The sequence below is a fragment of the Stenella coeruleoalba genome, assembly GCF_951394435.1.
Source record: "Stenella coeruleoalba genome assembly, chromosome: 10".
NCBI classification, from domain to species: domain Eukaryota; kingdom Metazoa; phylum Chordata; class Mammalia; order Artiodactyla; family Delphinidae; genus Stenella; species Stenella coeruleoalba.
The window spans coordinates 18,381,275-18,401,265 of record NC_137156.1 but is presented as its reverse complement, the minus strand read 5'-3'; the positions used below and the strand labels follow the sequence as shown (position 1 = coordinate 18,401,265).

At 37.1% G+C, this 19,991-nt stretch overlaps 1 protein-coding gene across 34 annotated transcripts in view; it reads right to left on the bottom strand.

The window, feature by feature from the left end:
- Positions 1-19,991, bottom strand: part of LOC307193308 (uncharacterized protein) — a 1,334,119-nt gene that overhangs the window by 40,495 nt on the left and 1,273,633 nt on the right. The gene's annotated exons all lie outside the window — the stretch shown is intronic.

The window sequence follows — 19,991 nt, the reverse complement described above, 5'->3', positions numbered from 1 at the left end:
GTTCTCTGGCCACAAGGGGTGTAATTATAAATCAAAAACCATAAAATATCTAGGAGAACCACAAATCTTTTCAAATTAAACAAGACACTTCTAAATAACCCATGGGTCAGAAAAGAAAGCAAAAATTAAATTTAGTAGTATTTCAAACTGAATGATAATGACTAAGCATATCAAAATTTGTGGTATACAGCTTAATCAGTGCTAAAGGAAGTTACAGTTTAAAATGCTTATATTAGAGAGGAAATAATAATCACTCTATATCAGAGATAAAGGAGAACTCCAACAGAATGAGATGAATTTTAAAACTAGTATTTGATTGAAGTAAGAAATCTAGAAAGACCAGATTCCACGTGGTGGAAATCAAGACAGCATCTGAACCCTATGGCCAAAATTCAAACAAGGGTATAAAATTGATCCAGGCCTCCTTTACCTGCAGCATACTTGCCACGGTCATAAGAGATATATCTGTATATATCATACTTGCCATGGTCATAAGAGATATATCAGATATATCATAGGATACTAAAAGGATTTTAGTATTCTCTTTATCTTTTTCATTTTTTTCTCCTTTGGAGGTCAGTGTTAGTGACCCTGGGAACCACTGCAAGAAAAGGCTGTAACCAAAGAAACAAAATCTCAAGAAGAATAAATCAGAAACTGCTTTTAGACTTGATTTTTCTGACTTGGAAATCTTATTTCTGTAATATTTATTTGCTCAAGTAATACGTGTTGACAATTTTGTAAATTTTATTACCGGATGGTCTTTTCATAAATGAGTATTTTTTGTATTCCTCATTTGCTTATATTCTAAGAAATTAGCATGTAAAAAAATAAAATGGGGCTAACTGGGAGAGGGTAAGGTGGATCATAGTTAACAGTTCCTTTAATAGTAGGCTTATTTTATATTTGCTCTAAATGTTTTACATGTATTACTTAATCATTACACACACACACACACACACACACACACACACAGAAAGCCTGTAATACTATAAAGTTAGGTAATATAAGCCTCCTAATTTTACACATGAGGAAACTGAGGAAGAGATTTAAAAGTGACTTGCCCAAGAATACATAAATATTAGACAGTACCACTGAAATTTGCTCTCAGACAGTTTAGTTCAGAGACCATATTTTAACCACTATAATATTATATTAAAGGGATGACTGTCCTAAGTTTTGACGTTCTGTGAAGAGCAAGACAGTAACATTCAACTATTGGCCTCAATAAACCGAACCAATAAACCAGATCTCAAATTCCTGTTTAGAAAATCTCTGTTTTAAGTCTTGGGATGAGTGACCCCACCCTCTACATTGATTTCTTTCCCACCAAAAAGAATTGAGTTATTTCAGTAAATGGTTATTAAATACCTGAGTGCATAAAATTCTATCATTCTCAAAACAATAATCAGTATATCATTTATCTAGATTTTTCATTTGATTGCTTAACTATTTTGCATTTCTGATTTTGCATTCATACACAGAAGAGTGAACCATGGTAATATAAATATAAAGAGTCTTCTTGTAATGGACTCACAAAAATTTTGTGGGAAAGGAAGCTGAAGATATTAGACACAAATTATGGTTTAAAAATCATTGGTTAATTTATTCTGTTAATCCTATAGTTCTAAATAAAAGTTTCAATATATAAAGCACAATGATAATAATGCAAATGGAAATACAAGAAGCATTTCTAACAGTGACATTGAACAATATGCATTATTGTATTCATGACCAGCATGAATCTTTTTAGTGCTTATTTCATACTGATTCTTACTGTGAACAGAGAAAAGTCTGCCAGAAGCAGATGAAGACAAATTACAGAAGCACATATATTTAAATGCCAAAGCCTACTGCAAAGTTATTTTCCCGAAGTGAAAATCTATAACACCTTACAATGTATGCAGTTTTAAACTGTCTTTGTTTTAATATGACATAGTGGATTATTTTGACCCATGTGTTTCATTACATCCAATTGCCTTTGATATTCAGATTGCAAGATTTCACTTAGGACTATTTGACCTTATACTATTTTATGTTCTCAAATATACTTATACATACTGAATCATGGTAAACTATATAGTTTGATATTTAAAAAATGTTTTTTTTCTGTCATAACCCCCTCCAGAATCTTATTAACCATAGCAGACCTTCTTTGCTTTTTTGTATATAATTGTTCATATGCTTTTGAAGCAACTTCTTCTGCTACACAGCATTCAAAAGCATGCGGCCAAATAAGTGATAGGCAAATATTTTGGAAATTGCTTGTTAAGGTTGGGGGAAGTCCCTGATTAACAAAAGAACTTTCCAAGACATTCCAGTAGCCAAGTTCAATTTCAAGTAAAGTGATTGAAGTGCCCAAAATACCAAAACATTTCTTTGCTGATACTGTCTGTTCTGTCTTAGAGTGGCATTTACCTGCTACTTTTTCTGTTATCAGTATCCACCCATCTTCCCTCCCATTTCCTCTCTGGGCAGTTTGCTGGCCCAGCTCAATTAAAGGACAAATCCATTGCAGTCTGCAGTGTAGGAATTATAATGAAGTCAGCTGTCAAACTCCTATCTCGCAGCTGCCCCTCTGTGGGTAATCTGATGGCCACTTGTCAGCTGTTTCACCCAGTCAAACACAGACAAAGGGTCTCTGATGGCCTGCTTTATTCTAATCAATCTACACAGAGGCAGATGTTGAAATCCCAGCAGGAAAAGGTGTAATTTGATTTAGCATTCAGAACTGCCTTCTCCTATTGATAGATCCCATCTCTCTGAACTCGATATCCTTTTGCAACTATGGGGCAGGTAATTTTGTGTTTATTTATTTTCCTCATTCTGTCATTAAAAACAATGCTTTAGAATGTTATTTCAGAGTGTAGGACATCGCCCAATGAAACACAACAGAATACCATAAATTAACTGGTCTCTCAAGGTGGAAGGAATCTAAGTGACTTAGGTTTTGAAGGAGATGTCTCTAATTTTCTCAATTTTCTAAAGTGAGCCAGAAGAACCAGTGAGCTATTCATTCACTTTTGCATGGTTCTCTATTCTCTGTCAACCAGAGTTGATATTAGAAAGAAAAAAATAGACTTTTTTCTTAGAATAATTAGGCAGAAAACATAAAGCAAGGCTGTATTAAGAGAAATAAAAATAATACCAATTATCATCTGATTAATACCAATTATCTGTTTTCCATTCTCCAACCACAAAGATTGTAGTGAAGTTACCTGTTTTCTTAATGAAGGATTTCTCTTTTTTAAACAATAACTTAAATCAACATACACACTATTAATTGTACCCAAACTTTAAAAAATATGTGATTTTGATTATGCAATTACTACCTCTGTCACTCTCTGTCTACAGCCATTGTATTTCCTGACTTCTCGAATAAGATACACATATCTAGGAAAATCTAGCTTCACACAAAATGGTTTGTCTTTTTAGTACGGAATATCTACAATTTCCATTTCTTTTTTTTTAAACTTTTTATTTTATATTGGAGTATAGCTGATTAACAATGTTGTGATAGTTTCAGGTGCACAGCAAAGCGACTCAGCCATACATGTACATGTAACCATTCTTCCCCAGACTCCCTACAATTTCCATTTCTAATGCCTTTCTTAAGGTGGTGAATTCTTCTTAAGGTTACTAAAATATTGACTGCATGCAAGTAATTATTTATTAAAGACATGATAAAATAGACTGGGGAAGCCAGGCCATTTATCTTAATATCTGCTTTAAAATGGGAATAGGAATATTTGTGATTTCATATTTGTGTTCTTTTATATTGAGAATGAATGCCTTCCCTAACGCAAGCCCTGCTATTAATTTATTAAATCAACTTCACTTCAAGCATTTTGTTTAATTTTTTATTTTTTTGCGGTACGTGGGCCTCTCACTGTTGTGGCCTCTCCCGTTGCAGAGCACAGGCTCCGGACGCGCAGGCTCAGCGGCCATGGCTCACGGGCCCAGCCGCTCCGCGACATGTGGGATCTTCCCGGACCGGGGCACGAACCAGTGTCCCCCGCATCGGCAGGCGGACTCTCAACCACTGCACCACCAGGGAAGCCCTAGATTAATTTTGACTCAAGTTGTCAAAATGTAAACTTTATTTTTATTAGGTCTTTAAAAGTCAACATAATATTGAAATTCTGATGTACAAAAGGAGTATGTATTTTTCGCACATATCAAGTTGCTGAAAGACATTTTTCAGTGACTTGGTATTAACTGTGCAGTGGTTTTTATAATTGTTTAAAACATCAGTATCTAAGAACAGAATAATATTCTAGAATGAAGCTCAGCCCCAAGTATTTCAATTGCTGATACTGAAAGAAATACACAGAGATACTGTAAAATTGTAAGAAAATAGGGCCAAATCTTTGGTGACAAAACATTCAATGACATTCAATAAGAAAAATCACAGCTAGTACTAGACAAAATGAGCTACTCCAGAAAGCAGTGTGATTTACAAATTTGGAATTCAATACTACAGGTCTTCTCATATTAAAATAGTTTCAACTAATGCTTTACTATGTTTGAAGATCAAGATGGTGTGTACGTGTATGTGTTTACATCAAACTTTAAGAATGACAAAAGTTTGATGTCAAAAGAGAAAATGAGAATGTAAGCATTCTGCCATTCCTGGTAAAATAACTATCTGTCTGGCCCTGAGCACAGTTCTGAGGTTGCTTTGTTCTAAGAGAAGAGTAGGCTGTCATAAAATAAGAATGAAAACTTATGACTGCCTTTGGGTTTGTGTATGAAAATGGTGGTGGCAGGATGAGGGAAGGGGCTCTGGTCCCATAATTTTTGTGTATTATCCTAACCTTGGGAAAAAAAAGGAGATTCTTTGAGATAACTGCCCCCTGAAACACACACAAAATTATATAACGCCTTTGCTTTGGAAAATTTATATATTTAAAAAATATCTAGGCAGCTCAGCTTTCTTCTATGTGCATGGTTCTCAAGGTTTGTTTGGGACTCCAGGGAATTCTCAAGATCCTTTTAGGGTGCCTGTGAGGTCAAAACTATTTTCATAGCAACACTAAAGTGCTATTAGTCCTTGTCACTCTAATTTCCCATGAGTAACAGGAGGAGTTTTCTAGATAGCTAATGAAATGTACACTGTGTATTCGGTTTTGTAAATTCTTCAGTTTTAATTTCGAATATAGTACATACCAGTGGATATAACCCAAACAAACAAAAGCTGTTTGGTATTCTCGATAATGTTGAAGAGTACTGCTAGGGACTGAATTGTGTCCCCCCCTCATAATTCATATGTTGCAGCTTAACGAGCTTTCTTTCTATACACACACACACACACACACACACACACACACACACACACACACCCACCCACACCCCCCCCCCCCCCAAGGAAAGGCCATGTGAGGTCACAAGGAGAAAAAGCCCATCTACAAACCAAAAGAAAGCCCTCACCAGAACCTAACCATGCTGGCACCCTGACCTCGGACTTCCAGTCTACAGAAATGTGAGAAAATACATTGCTGTTGTTTAAGCCACCAAGTCTGAGGTATTTTGTTATGACATCCTGAGCAGACTAAGTGTAAAGTGGTCTTGAAACCCAAAATCCTGAGAACTGCTGATCTATATTAATAAAGATATGATATTGGAGCCGTCTCTAGGCTCAAAGGAGAAAACCCAAATCCATGACTTTCGTTGCAATTATGTCTTTGAACAAAATGGGTAACATGTTGTGCTGACAAGTGTTTTAAAATGCTGGAGTCCTTTTGCCATAACAATGTTGTTATGAGAGAAATACTTAATACTTCCCCACTACTCTAAAATTCTTGACTCTGTATTCAAAGCCCTATGCTTTGGGCCCTCTATCTACTCAGTCAACAGTATTTTCCACTTTCCCTCAGCATTAAACCTCTTCTTTTTAGAAAGTAAATCTCAAATTCCCTTGGGTACACATTGCTCATACTAGTCTCTGTCCTTGTCTCATACAATATTCTCACTGTCTGTGTCAGATCTTATCTTTTCAATTTGAAGAACTTTCTTCACTACCATCCATTATGTGGATAATCACAAGTTTTATTCTGAGGAACTCAGGAGTCACAGCACTAAGCATGGAAAGGAGATATCATCTTCCATATTTCAAGAGGATCATATAGACACTATTTTGGGCAAAAAAGAATCTGAGAAGGTGCATCTTTTTCACCAATTTACTATGTATCATACATAGCTTTAAAGTACTACTCCTTGAAATCTAAAACATGTTCTCAAAAGTACACAGGCACAATTGGGAAAGATTTTTAAAATATATGCTTTTCCCTTTTGCATATATGTCAATTATCTTCACAATAAAGCTTATACCATCCCTCTGCTTGCAGTGGTGAGAATAAGGCTATGCAAAGTAAGGTATTCAAATTTGCAGTAAAATAATGAAATTGAATCCCAGAATTCATAAAGGCCAAAAAAAGACTGTCCAAATTGTTTTATTTCCTCTGTGTTATTACACTGTGAGGATAATTTTGTTGCGCCGTTGTTACATAACCTAGGTTCTCCCATGATTTCGTTCACAGTATATCACTGGACTTACTTGAGGATTCAGTGAAGAAAGCCTGACCATGGCTTACCATAATGATGAATCTGATACTGGTAAACACTCATTTTAAAAAAGCATTCAGTTAATAAATGCAAATTTTAGAACATCTCACTTCACTTCATTTTTTCTAGATTTTAATTCCTTGTCTATTATGTGTTGCAGACATCTCTGAGACAGAGGCCCAAGGTTGAAGTTAAAAGCAAATTTTTACTTTGTCGTGATTATGGGGGTGGAAATAGAGGGGATACCAAGAAATTTGTTTTATCTGGATAATAAGGTCTTTCACTAGAGGATGTGACATCACATACACACACACACATACATACACAATTAAAGGTGAATTTTGCTGCTGTTTAAATGGTATCATGCAAATGGATCAACTAAATACATTCATTTCAATTTAATTTATCCAGAAATAAAGTAATCCTGAAAAAATTGAGTAGATCATTTCTCCCATCAGAATGGACACCTATACAAGGTTGGATAAAATAATAACTAACTTTATGATATGCTTTCTAATGCAAGAATTTCAAGATGTTTTCATCATTTCCCTTATTTAATCCTAACAAGAATCTGATGCTTTACGAGGCTAAGCCCAAGGACTGGGTTCAAATCTCAGCTCTTCTACTTACTGGGCCAGTAATCTTAGACAAGAGTATTTAACTTCTCAATGCCTCAATTTTATTTTCTATAAAGTAGGATAATAATGATAATAACCCTGACTTCATTGTGTAGTTGAGAATATTAAATAAATTACTATATCTAAAGAGCTTAAAGCACTACCTAGCTCACAGTAACCTCGATAAGAACATTAGCTCTTATTTTCTCATTTTACTAATAAGAATTTGAGCCTTGAAGGGGTTAATTAACTTATTAAAGTCTGCAACTGGTAAATAAATAAATCCTGGAGATCTAATACACAATACAGTGATTACAGACAACAAAACTCTTTTATAAACGTTAAACTTACTAAGAGACTGGATCCTAATTGTGCCTACCACTAGAAGAAATGATAATTATTGATGCAATAAAGGTGTTAGCTAATACTATAATGGTAATCAGATTGCAATATAAAAGTATCAAATCAATATGTTGTACACCTTAAACCTGTACAATGTTACATGCCAATACCTCAATAAAAATACTAAACTCATGTGCTTGAATTGGAATTCAAATCCAGACAGTCTAATTCCACAATTCATGTTTATTCTCTGACACCTCTATTCTAAAGAGCCTTCCCCAGAAGTGAAACAGAAAGAGAGGAAAAGTTAGAAAAGCGCTCTTACTTAAGGAGTCATCAGAAAGAGTCAAAAACAAAATTCAGCCACAGGTGTGTGACATTTCACTCTCTCAAGAATTCAGTGAGTCAAAGCAAGTATTATTCTTCTCATCTCACAGATCATGAAACTGAAACTAAAAATTATTCACAACTTGCTGAATGTCAAATGTTAATGGATAAATCTCACCTAAAACCTGATGGGAAATTCAGGACTATAAATACGTCAATAAACTTTTTTCTGTGAAGGACCAGGAAACAAACATTTTAGAATTCCCAAGCCAGGACAGACAGTCTCTGTTGCAACTACCCAACTCTGAGTTTATAGCACCAAAAACAGCCATACATAATATATAAAATAAATAGGCATGGGTGTATTCCAATAAAGTTCTATTTACAAAAATAGGCAGCATGCAAGATTTGACCTTCAGGTTGCAGTGTGCTGACGTCTTATCTAGAAAATGATTGATGTTAATTCCTTACCAACCGTGACATATAATAAGTTCTCATTCAGTACATGTGAATGGACATATTAAGGTTACGTGAAATGTGATGAGAACAGCCTTATTGTATACTTGGTGAATATTTATTGAACACCTACTACGTGACAGGCACTTTTCTAGGTGGTGAGAAAAAAAATGGTAAAAAGATGACAAGGTTCCTGTTCTGGTGGAATTCATAATATGAACGCTCCTATTAGATCAATAAGTAAATTAAACACACGCAGGCTAATTACAAAGCAGAATAAATGAGTGCTATGGAGGAAGTAAACATAATGATGTATTAGAGAATAATTGAGTGGGTGGGGGAGTTTTGCAGATGGGGTATTTTGGGTATTGTAGTGAGGGAAATACTCTGTAAGGAGGTCAACTGTGAGCTGAGACAAGAAGACCAAGTACCACAGGAAGAACCTTCTAGGCAACATAATCCTTGGCAGAAAAAACCCTTGGTATGCTCAAGTTACAGAAAGTAAGTCTGTGTGAGTGGAGAGCAGGAAAAGTGGTGAGAGAAATACAAGATACATGGGAAAAGGAATATTCCTAAGTGCCATGTTGGAACTTTGTGTTTTATTCTACGGACATGAGAAGTCATCAAAGAGATTTCAGTCGGAGACCAGTATGTTCTGAATCTTGTTAAAAGCTCACTGTGGTTTCTTAAGAATAATGGCTGGAGGGAAGGTCATGGTCAGATATGGATGACCAATAGTAGGATTTGCAGAAGCCTAGGTGAGACAGGAGGATGGCATGGACTGGAGTATAAGAAGAGTGGACAAACCTGAGACTTATTTAGGAGGTAAATTTCACTTTCTAAAGGGATTCATGGGAAATCTTTTGGATAGAGAAAGTCAGCAAAAGGTGGTGTTATTTACTGAAGTGAGGCAGGAAATACTTAGGGAGGTTATAGATGCAAGAGTTTAGTTTGGTAAATGGTAAGTTTGTGATGATTATTGGACATCCAAATAGAGTTGCCCAATAAACAGTTGGGAAATTGAGTCTGAAACTCAGGGAAGAGGTCAGAGCTGGAAATAGAGATTTAGAAGTAAGAAGTCTTTTCAGATAATATTCAAAGCCACGAGGCAGGAGGGAACATAGAACAATAAAGAGGATCTATTCCAGAGCCCTGGGGACAGTACAACAATTAAGTAATATTTGCGGGGGGGGGGGGGCTCTGGTTCAAATGGCGATATACGAGGGTCCTGGGTTCACTCCTTCCACAGATGTACCAAATCTGCAGCTACATTTGCAACAACTTCCTCTGAAAATAAAATCTAAAAACAGTCTGAGCAATTTCTACGCAACAGGCAAAGGAGAGAAGGCCCACCTCCAGGGTGATAAGAGAGTTGGGGACACGATCTCGCCATAAACCTCATCCCTCCACAGACACTCAAAATCCGGAGGAAAACTCAAAACCTGCAGCTTCTCCCTAAGGAGCGAAGGGTTTGAACCCCACACTGGGCATCCCAACTTTTAAGACCCGAACCTGAGACACAAACCCTCAAAACATCTAGCTTTGGAAACCAATGAGGCTTGTGTCCACAAGACTATAGCAAACTGAGAAATGACTTGTTTGTGGCTTCACCCATCCCAGGACCCAGCACAGAGGCAGCTGCTCCAGAGGTGTCCAGACTTGGTGTGAATAAGGCTCACGTGCTAATCTTAAACCATTGGCAGAGGGCAGGCATCTAATTTAGCCCATGTCTGGGACCTGCTGGCTGGTGGGCACCATCTTCATGGCCTCCCTCTGCCGTGCTTCAAGGCACCATCATTTCCCAGAGGGGAGCTTTTACAAGTGTCTGGTGCACAGGTTTCCTGAGGCTACCACTCGGGGGACGCCCTTGATGACCTGGCTCTGTAGGCAGGAGTGTGGGGCGGAGGGCTTGCAATCCTGAGGTCCACAAACTGTAACAGTCAGAGAAACAGGTCTTGGCCAACTACCACCTCCAGGGCACTGCACAGAGAGCAGAGTGAAACACACCCCCAGTCTTTCTGTGAAAGAGGCCTCTTTGCATGGCACATGTCTAGGGATCTACAGAAGTGCTCTCAGGGAGCGGAGGCTGGGAGATGCAGCCTCTGAGCTCTCCCCCACTTTGCTCCATTTAGCCAGTATCTCCCAGAAAGGAGCTTACACCCTTGTCCGGCTCCTCCATGTTTGCAGCTGCTGCCAGGGAAGAGCCCCATACTGTCTCACTCTGGTGGCCAGTGCGCTTTGCACTCATGGGTCCCACAGGACCGTAACCAATGGAGAAAGGGTTCTTAAATGGCTACCCTCCAGGGCCCAGCAAGAAGCGACAGACCCAAGAACTCAGTCTTTCTGTGAAAACAGCCCAGTAGCTTACCAGAGCTGCAGCCTGAGGGGCAGGCTTCTAATTAAACACAAGTTGCAGGGCTGACTGTAGTCCTTTCCAGAGATCTCAGGGCAGGAACTATCTTTGTTTTCTCCCCCAGACACACTCCAGAGCACCAGTATCTCCTGGAGGGGAGCTTTTTCGTGCATCCGGTAGCCCAGGTTTTGTGGCCACCACCCCGGGGACACCTCCAGATCAGGAGGCTCTGGTGGCCAGCACGGCTCACGCTTGCAGTCCCACAAGACTGTTTATATTTGCATACTTTACGAGTTGCTGCCTGAGGGTCTGGCAGCTCCAGAGACAACCAGGGCAAGGTTGGACCACCAGGTTCATCTCCTACAGGAGGCCATTCCTCCAAGACTGGGAGACATGCTATTTTGTCTAATACATAAAAACCAACACAGAGAGTCAAGAAAAATGAAGAACCAGAGGAATATGTTCCAGAGGAAAGATCGAGATAAAGCCTCAGGAAAAAAAAAAAAAACAACATAATGAAACAGGAATAAGTAATCTAAGAAATATTTTGAGAAAAGACATTAGCTAAGGAGATGGAGAAGGAGATGCTGGAGAGGTAAGAGGGAAGCCAAGAAAGAATGCTTTCATGAAAGACAAAGACAGAAGTGTGTCATGAAAAAGGAATCAGCTCCTATGGCAAAAGCTGCTGAGAGGCCGTGCCCAATAAGCATAATGAAATATATAGTTCAATTACGAACCTTAATGGTCTTTGATATCCTTGAGAAGAACACTGGTATAGTGGCCGTTGGAAAGTATGGGAGAGAGAATGGAAGATAAGGAAGTGAATTCAGAAATTCTCTGTAAATAGGGAATTGGCATTTGAAAGGAGGATGCTACAGTCAAGGTTGGTTTGTTTACTTTATGATGGGAAACGCTGGAGCATGTGTGTATGATGATGAGAATGATCCAGTAGAGAAAGGAACATTAATGACACAGATGAGTGGATCCCGGGGCAGAGACTATATAGAAATAATGGTACGGCATATAGAATAAGCTACATTTAGAACACAGCATACAAGTTTTTTTTTTTTTTTTAAAGCTATTTTGAAGTTTATATTTCAAAATTTGGGATGAGTGAGAGAAACAGAAGAAAAAAGGTTGATTTGTACAATATTTTAAAATAAATACTATTAAGGTTCAAACCGTGGGCTAATGGAGTTCTAACCAAGAGAGTAACAGCCTTACATGCTTGAATGAGAAAATAAAAATAATGTGTTACTAACATAACACATACTGCCACATTGTATTACCTGCCAAGTAATTTTTCAAGGTACTATAAAATCAATTTGTTTCCTAAGTAAGCTAGACATCATCTTCCTTCACAAACACAAATGGTGTTCATACATTTATATATTTTTTTATATCATGGCATAGACAAACACAGGTCACATCTCTATTTGAATTAGGACAGATCTGTGGAAAATATTCAGAGCCACTTAAATGCTTCATAAGGAGGACATTATGCCAATATAAATTACAATTATGGAGATGATCAATATTTATGTTGCCTCTGCCAATCGCCTGACTACATTCTGTGGCATTCGGGCTTATTTGTAAGAATTGCTGTCTGCAGCAGGCTACTGAGTGAATCACAATCATAATATCATGACATTAATGCAGGCTGAGTGATGATCGGTTTTCACTTCAGTGATGATAGAGCTGTGGATGGCCCAGTTTCAACAAGCAGGGGAAACTCATTATCTTTATTTATCAGATGTCGTATGTTGTTGTCACCTTTCTATGTGAAAACTCTGCTTTCCAGGTGAATTGGATAAGAAGACAATTGAAAATTTGACAGGTAAGGTCTTTTTTGTTGTTGCTATTGCTGTTGTTTTATTTCTAACTAACTAGGTAAGATACTGTTTGAGTTTTTATTTGTTCAAAAACCTATTTCAACTTGTTTGGTATAAAATCAGACCAGATATATTTTTAATATTGCTGACATCTGCCCTAAGAATGTGAAGGTGAGAAAGATCCAGAACCCAAGGTGGCGCCACCCTGTAGCCCTGGAGATGACACAGAAGTAGGGTCTAAAGAAGAAATCAGGTAGGGACTTGCACTAAGCCTAAATGGATGAAATCAGGCTTTCAGAGCCTCAGGGCAAACCAACCACAAGCATATTTACTTGTTAAAGTTATGGAGTTAGGAGTGCTGATCGGGAAATCACTGAGAACATTTTTTCCCTCAGGCTCTTCCCTCACACCTAGGTTGAAAATCCATCTATTGCTGGTAGCTGAAAGGACAGTGTATCCCATGCATACAGACATAACACATAGTGGAGAAAAAGCACAGGATTTAGCATCATAACACATAGATTTGAAAATCAGCTGCAGCTTTATTAGATGTGTGACATTGTATGTTGGATGTGGTCGCTCAATTTCTTCATGATTAAGAATCTCGGTTTCCTCATAATTAAGATGGGTATCATCATTATGCATTAGCATAAAGGTATACACCTAAGAGATAATGAGGGTTCAGGTCCCAGACCACCACAATAAAGCAAATATCGTAATAGTCACAGCAATATTTTGGTTTCCCAGGCATATTAAAATTATGCTTACACTGTAGTGTAGTGTACATACCTTAATTAAAAATGCTAACCATCATCTGAGTGCATCAATTTTTTTGCAAAGGTAATATCAAAGGTCAGTGATCATCATAACAAATGTAATAATGAAAAAGTTTGACATATGAATATTAGCAACATGTGACACGTGACACGAAGTGAACAAATGCTGCTGGGAAAATGGCACCATTAGACTTGCTTGGCTCAGAGTTGCCACAAACCTTCAGTTTGTAAAAAAAAAAACCACCTGTCTGTGAAGCCCGATAAAGTGAAGTGCAATAAAACGAGCTATGCCTGTACTTTCTATAACCGTTTAGGTTATAGATACACGCATTCTGCTTTCAAGTTTCAGCCCTGTCACAGACACACTGCCTCACCTTGGGAGAGTCTCTTGATGTCTCTGAATTTTAGGCTGTTCAGTGTAAAAAGAGGATGAATATCACCTTGCTCACACGGCTGCTGTTGTTGCAAAGGGCATAAAGAAAATAATGGATGCAAATTGCTGAGCTTTATATCTTCTAGATACTTAAATCCTCAATAAATGTTCAGCATTCATTTTCCCCCCAATTCTACACATTTCTACCAGTCTAGAAGCTACCAATATAACCAGTATTTTCTCAAGCTTCTGAAGTGAACTCAATGAGATACTATAAAGTACTTTGATTAGAACATGAGGGAAGTGGGTATAGCTCCCACATACACAGAATGAGCTGGTACAAACAGTGTATATGTGTTTTAAAAATAAATAAAATTTTCATGTCCATCAGCAGATGAATGGATAAAGATATGGTATATACACATATAATGGAATATTACTCAGCCTCATTAAGAATAAAATCTTGCCATTTGCAAGGACATGGGTGGAGGGTACTATATATAGTGAAATAAATCAGACAAAAACAAATACTGGATGTCTTCACTTATTTGTGGGATCTAAAAAACAAATGAACAAATATAACAAACAGAAACAGACTCACAGATACAGAGAACAAACTAGTGATTACCAGAAGGGAGAGGGTCGGGGGGAGGGGCAAAATAGGTGAAGGAGATTAAGAGGTACAAACTACCAGGTATAAAATGTAATAAGTTATAAGGATGTGATGTACAGCACAGGGACTATGTCAATATTTTATAATAACTTTGGGGTATAATCTGTAAAAATATCAAATTACTATATTGTACACTTTTAAAATGAATATTGTAAGCTAACTATACTTCAATAAAAATAATAAATACAATTTTAAAAGGAATAAATTATATTTTTCTTACTTTTTAAATAATACATATTCGCTGTTGAAAAGCTTTGTCTTATCCATTTGGGTTTTGTTGTTTTGCATTATCTCTACTAATTTTCTGAGCTTAGCATTTTTATTTCCCCATTATTGAGTTTTTTCCCAACATTTGCCATTACAGTAAATATTATTGAGCATAAATTTCTATATATATATAGATAGATTATACATATACATCTATATATATATACATCTGTTAAGGATGAATTCCTACAATGGACATATTAGATCAAATATATAAATACTTTGAACATCATCAATCTGCCTTTTAGAGAAATGCCAGTATTGCTCCCCTACTAACCTCAGTGTATCTTTCAAGTTCAGACACAGACCTCCAGGGTCAGCTGTAGTCTAAATGTCCAGAACAAAGGGGAGAAAAAGTGGAATAGATGTATGTTAAATCACCTTTCCCTTTACTATCACTTCAGATTAATTTTAGCCATATTTTGTATACATAGATATGGGTTTTCTTCCATGTGATCCTGTTCACTTAAGTTTTGCTTGTCCGTTAGGGGATCATTGTTTCAGAAGAGTTGTTAGAAGTGTTGGTGAGAGATACTATCACATCTCTGCACCAGCCATAACTACTCCAACTTAAGGTCTTAATCAAGAGTCTCTGGGAAGCCTTCCCTAGATAGTGGGCCAGTTGCCCCTCCCCAGTGCTCTCATGGAACCCTGGTTTACCCTACCATTTATACTGTTCTACAATGGTTTTCAGGGTTGGATTTTTCTAGCAGTAGGTAAGCTTTGAGAAGGCAGACACTATGCCTTTCTTGTTCACTGTTTTATCTCCAGCGTCTGTAGAATGACTGTAGAATGAAGGACAGAATAAATGAGTATCTGCATTCATGCAGAATGAATACTTGAGGTTATATTTAAACACCTTTCATGTTTGGAAATGTGGAACTGCAGATGTTAATAACTTGAAAGTCATACAGATAGTTAAGTGGTGATAGTCATTTGACAAGAGTGAATATATAATTACTTTTCATTGGAAAAATAAAATTATTTGACATATAATTTCAATTCAAATTTGAGAGGAAAAATGTCCCTTTCTATAAAAAAAGAAAAAATAAATAAAATCTAGTTATATCTGATGCTTTCTTCAGCTATCTGGTTCATACTTCCTAAAATCTTCTTGGAAAAATATTAAATACCTGAATGCTGCTAGCTTCAACTTAGGTTCCTTAAAGAAATACCAAAATTTGTATTCTTTACATCAATTCCTACATCTCTATTATTAATTATTATGGAGTGCAACCTAAATGCCCATCGACAGATGAATGGATAAAGATGTGGTACATATATACAATGGAATATTACACAGCCATATAAAGGAATGAAATTGGGTCATTTGTAGACATGTGGATGGGCCTAGAGACTGTCATACAGAGTGAAGTAACTCAGAAAGAGAAAAACAAATATCATATATTAACGCATATATGTGGAACCCAGAAAAATGGTACAGATGAACCAGTTTGCAGGGCAGAAATAGAGACACAGATGTAGAGAACAAACATATGAACACCAAGGGGGAAAAGTGGGTGGGTTGGTGTGTGGGGGGGTGGGATGAAGTTGGAATTGACGTGTATACATTAATATGTACAAAATAGATAACTAATAAGAACTTGCTGTATAAAAAATACATAAAATAAAATTTTTAAAAATTGTTATGGAAGACTCAAATCAATAGAATTAGCAATGAAAAAGGAGAGGTAACAACTGACACTGCAGAAATAAAAGAGATCATGAGAGATTACTACAAGCAACTCTATGCCAATAAAATGGACAATCTGGAAGAAATGGACAAATTCTTAGAAATGCACAACCTGTCAAGACTGAATCAGGAAGAAATAGAAAATATGAACAGACCAATCACAAGCACTGAAATTGAAACTGTGATTAAAAATCTTCCCACAAACAAAAGCCCAGGACCAGATGGCTTCACAGGCGAATTCTATCAAACATTTAGAGAAGACCTAACACCTATCCTTCTCAAACTCTTCCAAAATATAGCAGAGGGAGGAACACTCCCAAACTCCTTCTACGAGGCCACCATCACCTTGATACCAAAACCAGACAAGGATGTCACAAAGAAAGAAAACTACAGGCCAATATCACTGATGAACATAGATGCAAAAATCCTCAACAAAATACTAGCAAACAGAATCCAACAGCACATTAAAAGGATCATACACCATGATCAAGTGGGGTTTATTCCAGGAATGCAAGGATTCTTCAATATACGCAAATCTATCAATGTGATAAACCATATTAACAAATTGAAGGAGAAAAACCATATGATCATCTCAATAGATGCAGAGAAAGCTTTTGAAAAAATTCAACACCCATTTATGATAAAAACCCTGAAGAAAGTAGGCATAGAGGGAACTTTTCCTCAACATAATAAAGGCCATATATGACAAGCCTACAGCAAACATCATCCTCAATGGTGAAAAACTGAAAGCATTTCCACTAAGATCAGGAACAAGACAAGGTTGCCCACTCTCACCACTCTTATTCAACATAGTTTTGGAAGTTTTAGCCACAGCAATCAGAGAAGAGAAGGAAATAAAAGGAATCCAAATCGGAAAAGAAGAAGTAAAGCTGTCACTGTTTGCAGATGACATGATCCTATACATAGAGAATCCTAAAGATGCTACCAGAAAACTACTAGAGCTAATCAATGAATGTGGTAAAGTGGCAGGATACAAAATTAATGCACAGAAATCTCTGGCATTCCTATATACTAATGATGAAAAATCTGAAAGTGAAATCAAGAAAACACTTCCATTTACCACTGCAACAAAAAGAATAAAATATCTAGGAATAAACCTACCTAAGGAGACAAAAGACCTGTATGCAAAAAATTATAAGACACTGATGAAAGAAATTAAAGATGATACAAATAGATGGAGAGATATACCATGTTCTTGGATTGGAAGAATCAACATTGTGAAAATGACTCTACTACCCAAAGCAATCTATAGATTCAATGCAATCCCTATCAAACTACCACTGGCATTTTTCACAGAACTAGAACAAAAAATTTTGCAATTTGTATGGAAACACAAAAGACCCCGAATAGCCAAAGCAATCTTGAGAACGAAAAAAGGAACTGGAGGAATCAGGCTCCCTGACCTCAGACTGTACTACAAAGCTACAGTTATCAAGACGGTATGGTACAGTTATCAAGACAGTATGGTACTGGCACAAAAACAGAAAGATCAATGGAACAGGATAGAAAGCCCAGAGATAAACCCATGCACATATGGACACCTTATCTTTGATAAAGGTGGTAGGGATGTACAGTGGAGAAAGGACAGCCTCTTCAATAAGTGGTGCTGGGAAAACTGGACAGGTACATGTAAAAGTATGAGATTAGATCACTCCCTAACACCATACACAAAAATAAGATCAAAATGGATTAAAGACCTAAATGTAAGGCCAGAAACTATCAAACTCTTAGAGGAAAACACAGGCAGAACACTCTATGACATAAATCACAGCAAGATCCTTTCTGACCCACCTCCTAGAGTAATGGAGATAAAAACAAAAATAAACAAATGGGACCTAATGAAACTTCAAAGCTTTTGCACAGCAAAGGAAACCATAAACAAGGTGAAAAGACAACCCTCAGAATGGGAGAAAATATTTGCAAATGAAGCAACCGACAAAGGATTAATCTCCAAAATTTACAAGCAGCTCATGCAGCTCAATATCAAAAAAACAAACAACCCAATCCAAAAATGGGCAGAAGACCTAAACAGACATTTCTCCAAAGAAGATATACAGACTGCCAACAAACACATGAAAGAATGCTCAACATCATTAATCATTAGAGAAATGCAAATCAAAACTACAGTGAGGTATCATCTCACACCAGTCAGAATGGCCATCATCAAAAATCTACAAACAATAAATGCTGGAGAGGGTGTGGAGAAAAGGGAACACTCTTGCACTGCTGGTGGGAATGTGAATTGGTTCAGCCACTATGGAGAACAGTATGGAGGTTCCTTAAAAAACTACAAATAGAACTACCATATGACCCAGCAATCCCACTACTGGGCATATACCCTGAGAAAACCATAATTCAAAAAGAGTCATGTACCAAAATGTTCACTGCAGCTCTATTTACAATAGCCCGGAGATGGAAACAACCTAAGTGCCCATCATCGAATGAATGGATAAAGAAGATGTGGCACATATATACAATGGAATATTACTCAGCCATAAAAAGAAACGAAATTGAGCTATTTGTAATGAGATGGATAGACCTAGTCCGTCATACAGAGTGAAGTAAGTCAGAAAGAAAAAGACAAATACCGTATGCTAACACATATATATGGAATTTAAGAAAAAACAAATGTCATGAAGAAGCTAGGGGTAAGGCAGGAATAAAGACGCAGACCTCCTAGAGAACGGACTTGAGATTATGGGGAGGGGGAAGGGTGAGCTGTGACAGGGCGAGAGAGAGTCATGGACATATACACACTAACGTAGTAAGGTAGATAGCTAGTGGGAAGCAGCCGCATGGCACAGGGATATTGGCTTGGTGCTTTGTGACAGCCTGGAGGGGTGGGATAGGGAGGGTGGGAGGGAGACGCAAGAGGGAAGACATATGGGAACATATGTTTATGTACGACTGATTCACTTTGTTATAAAGCAGAAACTAACACACCATTGTAAAGCAATTATACCCCAATAAAGATGTTAAAAAAAATTTAAAAAATTGTTATGGAAGAGCCTGACTTCTCTAAATGGTTTGTATTTGTATGTACCATGGACTTTTATTTTTGTTTAGTTTGGTGATTTCAAAAAGGGAAATAATGATTTTTTTTTGAATTTTATGTTATTTATTTTTTTATACAGCAAGTTCTTATTAGTCAACCATTTTATACACATAAGTGTATACATGTCAATCCCAATCTCCCAAATCATCACACCACCACCACCCCCTGCCACTTTCCCCCCTTGGTGTCCTCACGGTTGTTCTCTACATCTGTGTCTCAATTACTGCCCTGCAAACCAGTTCATCTGTACCATTTTTCTAGGTTCCACATATATGTGTTAATATACAACATTTGTTTTTCTCTTTCTGACTTACTTCGCTCTGTATGACAGTCTCTAGATCCATCCACGTCTCTACAAATGACCCAATTTCGTTCCTTTATATGGCTGAGTAATATTCCATTGTATGTATGTACTACATCTTTTTTTTTTTTTTTTTTTACCACATCTTCTTTATCCATTTGTCTGTCGATGGGCATTTAGGTTGCTTCCATGACCTGGCTATTGTAAATACTGCTGCAATGAACACTGGGGTGCATGTGTCTTTCTGAATTATGGTTTTCTCTGGGTATATGCCCAGGAGTGGGATTGCTATATCATATGGTAATTCTATTTTTAGTTTTTTAAGGACCTCCATACTGTTC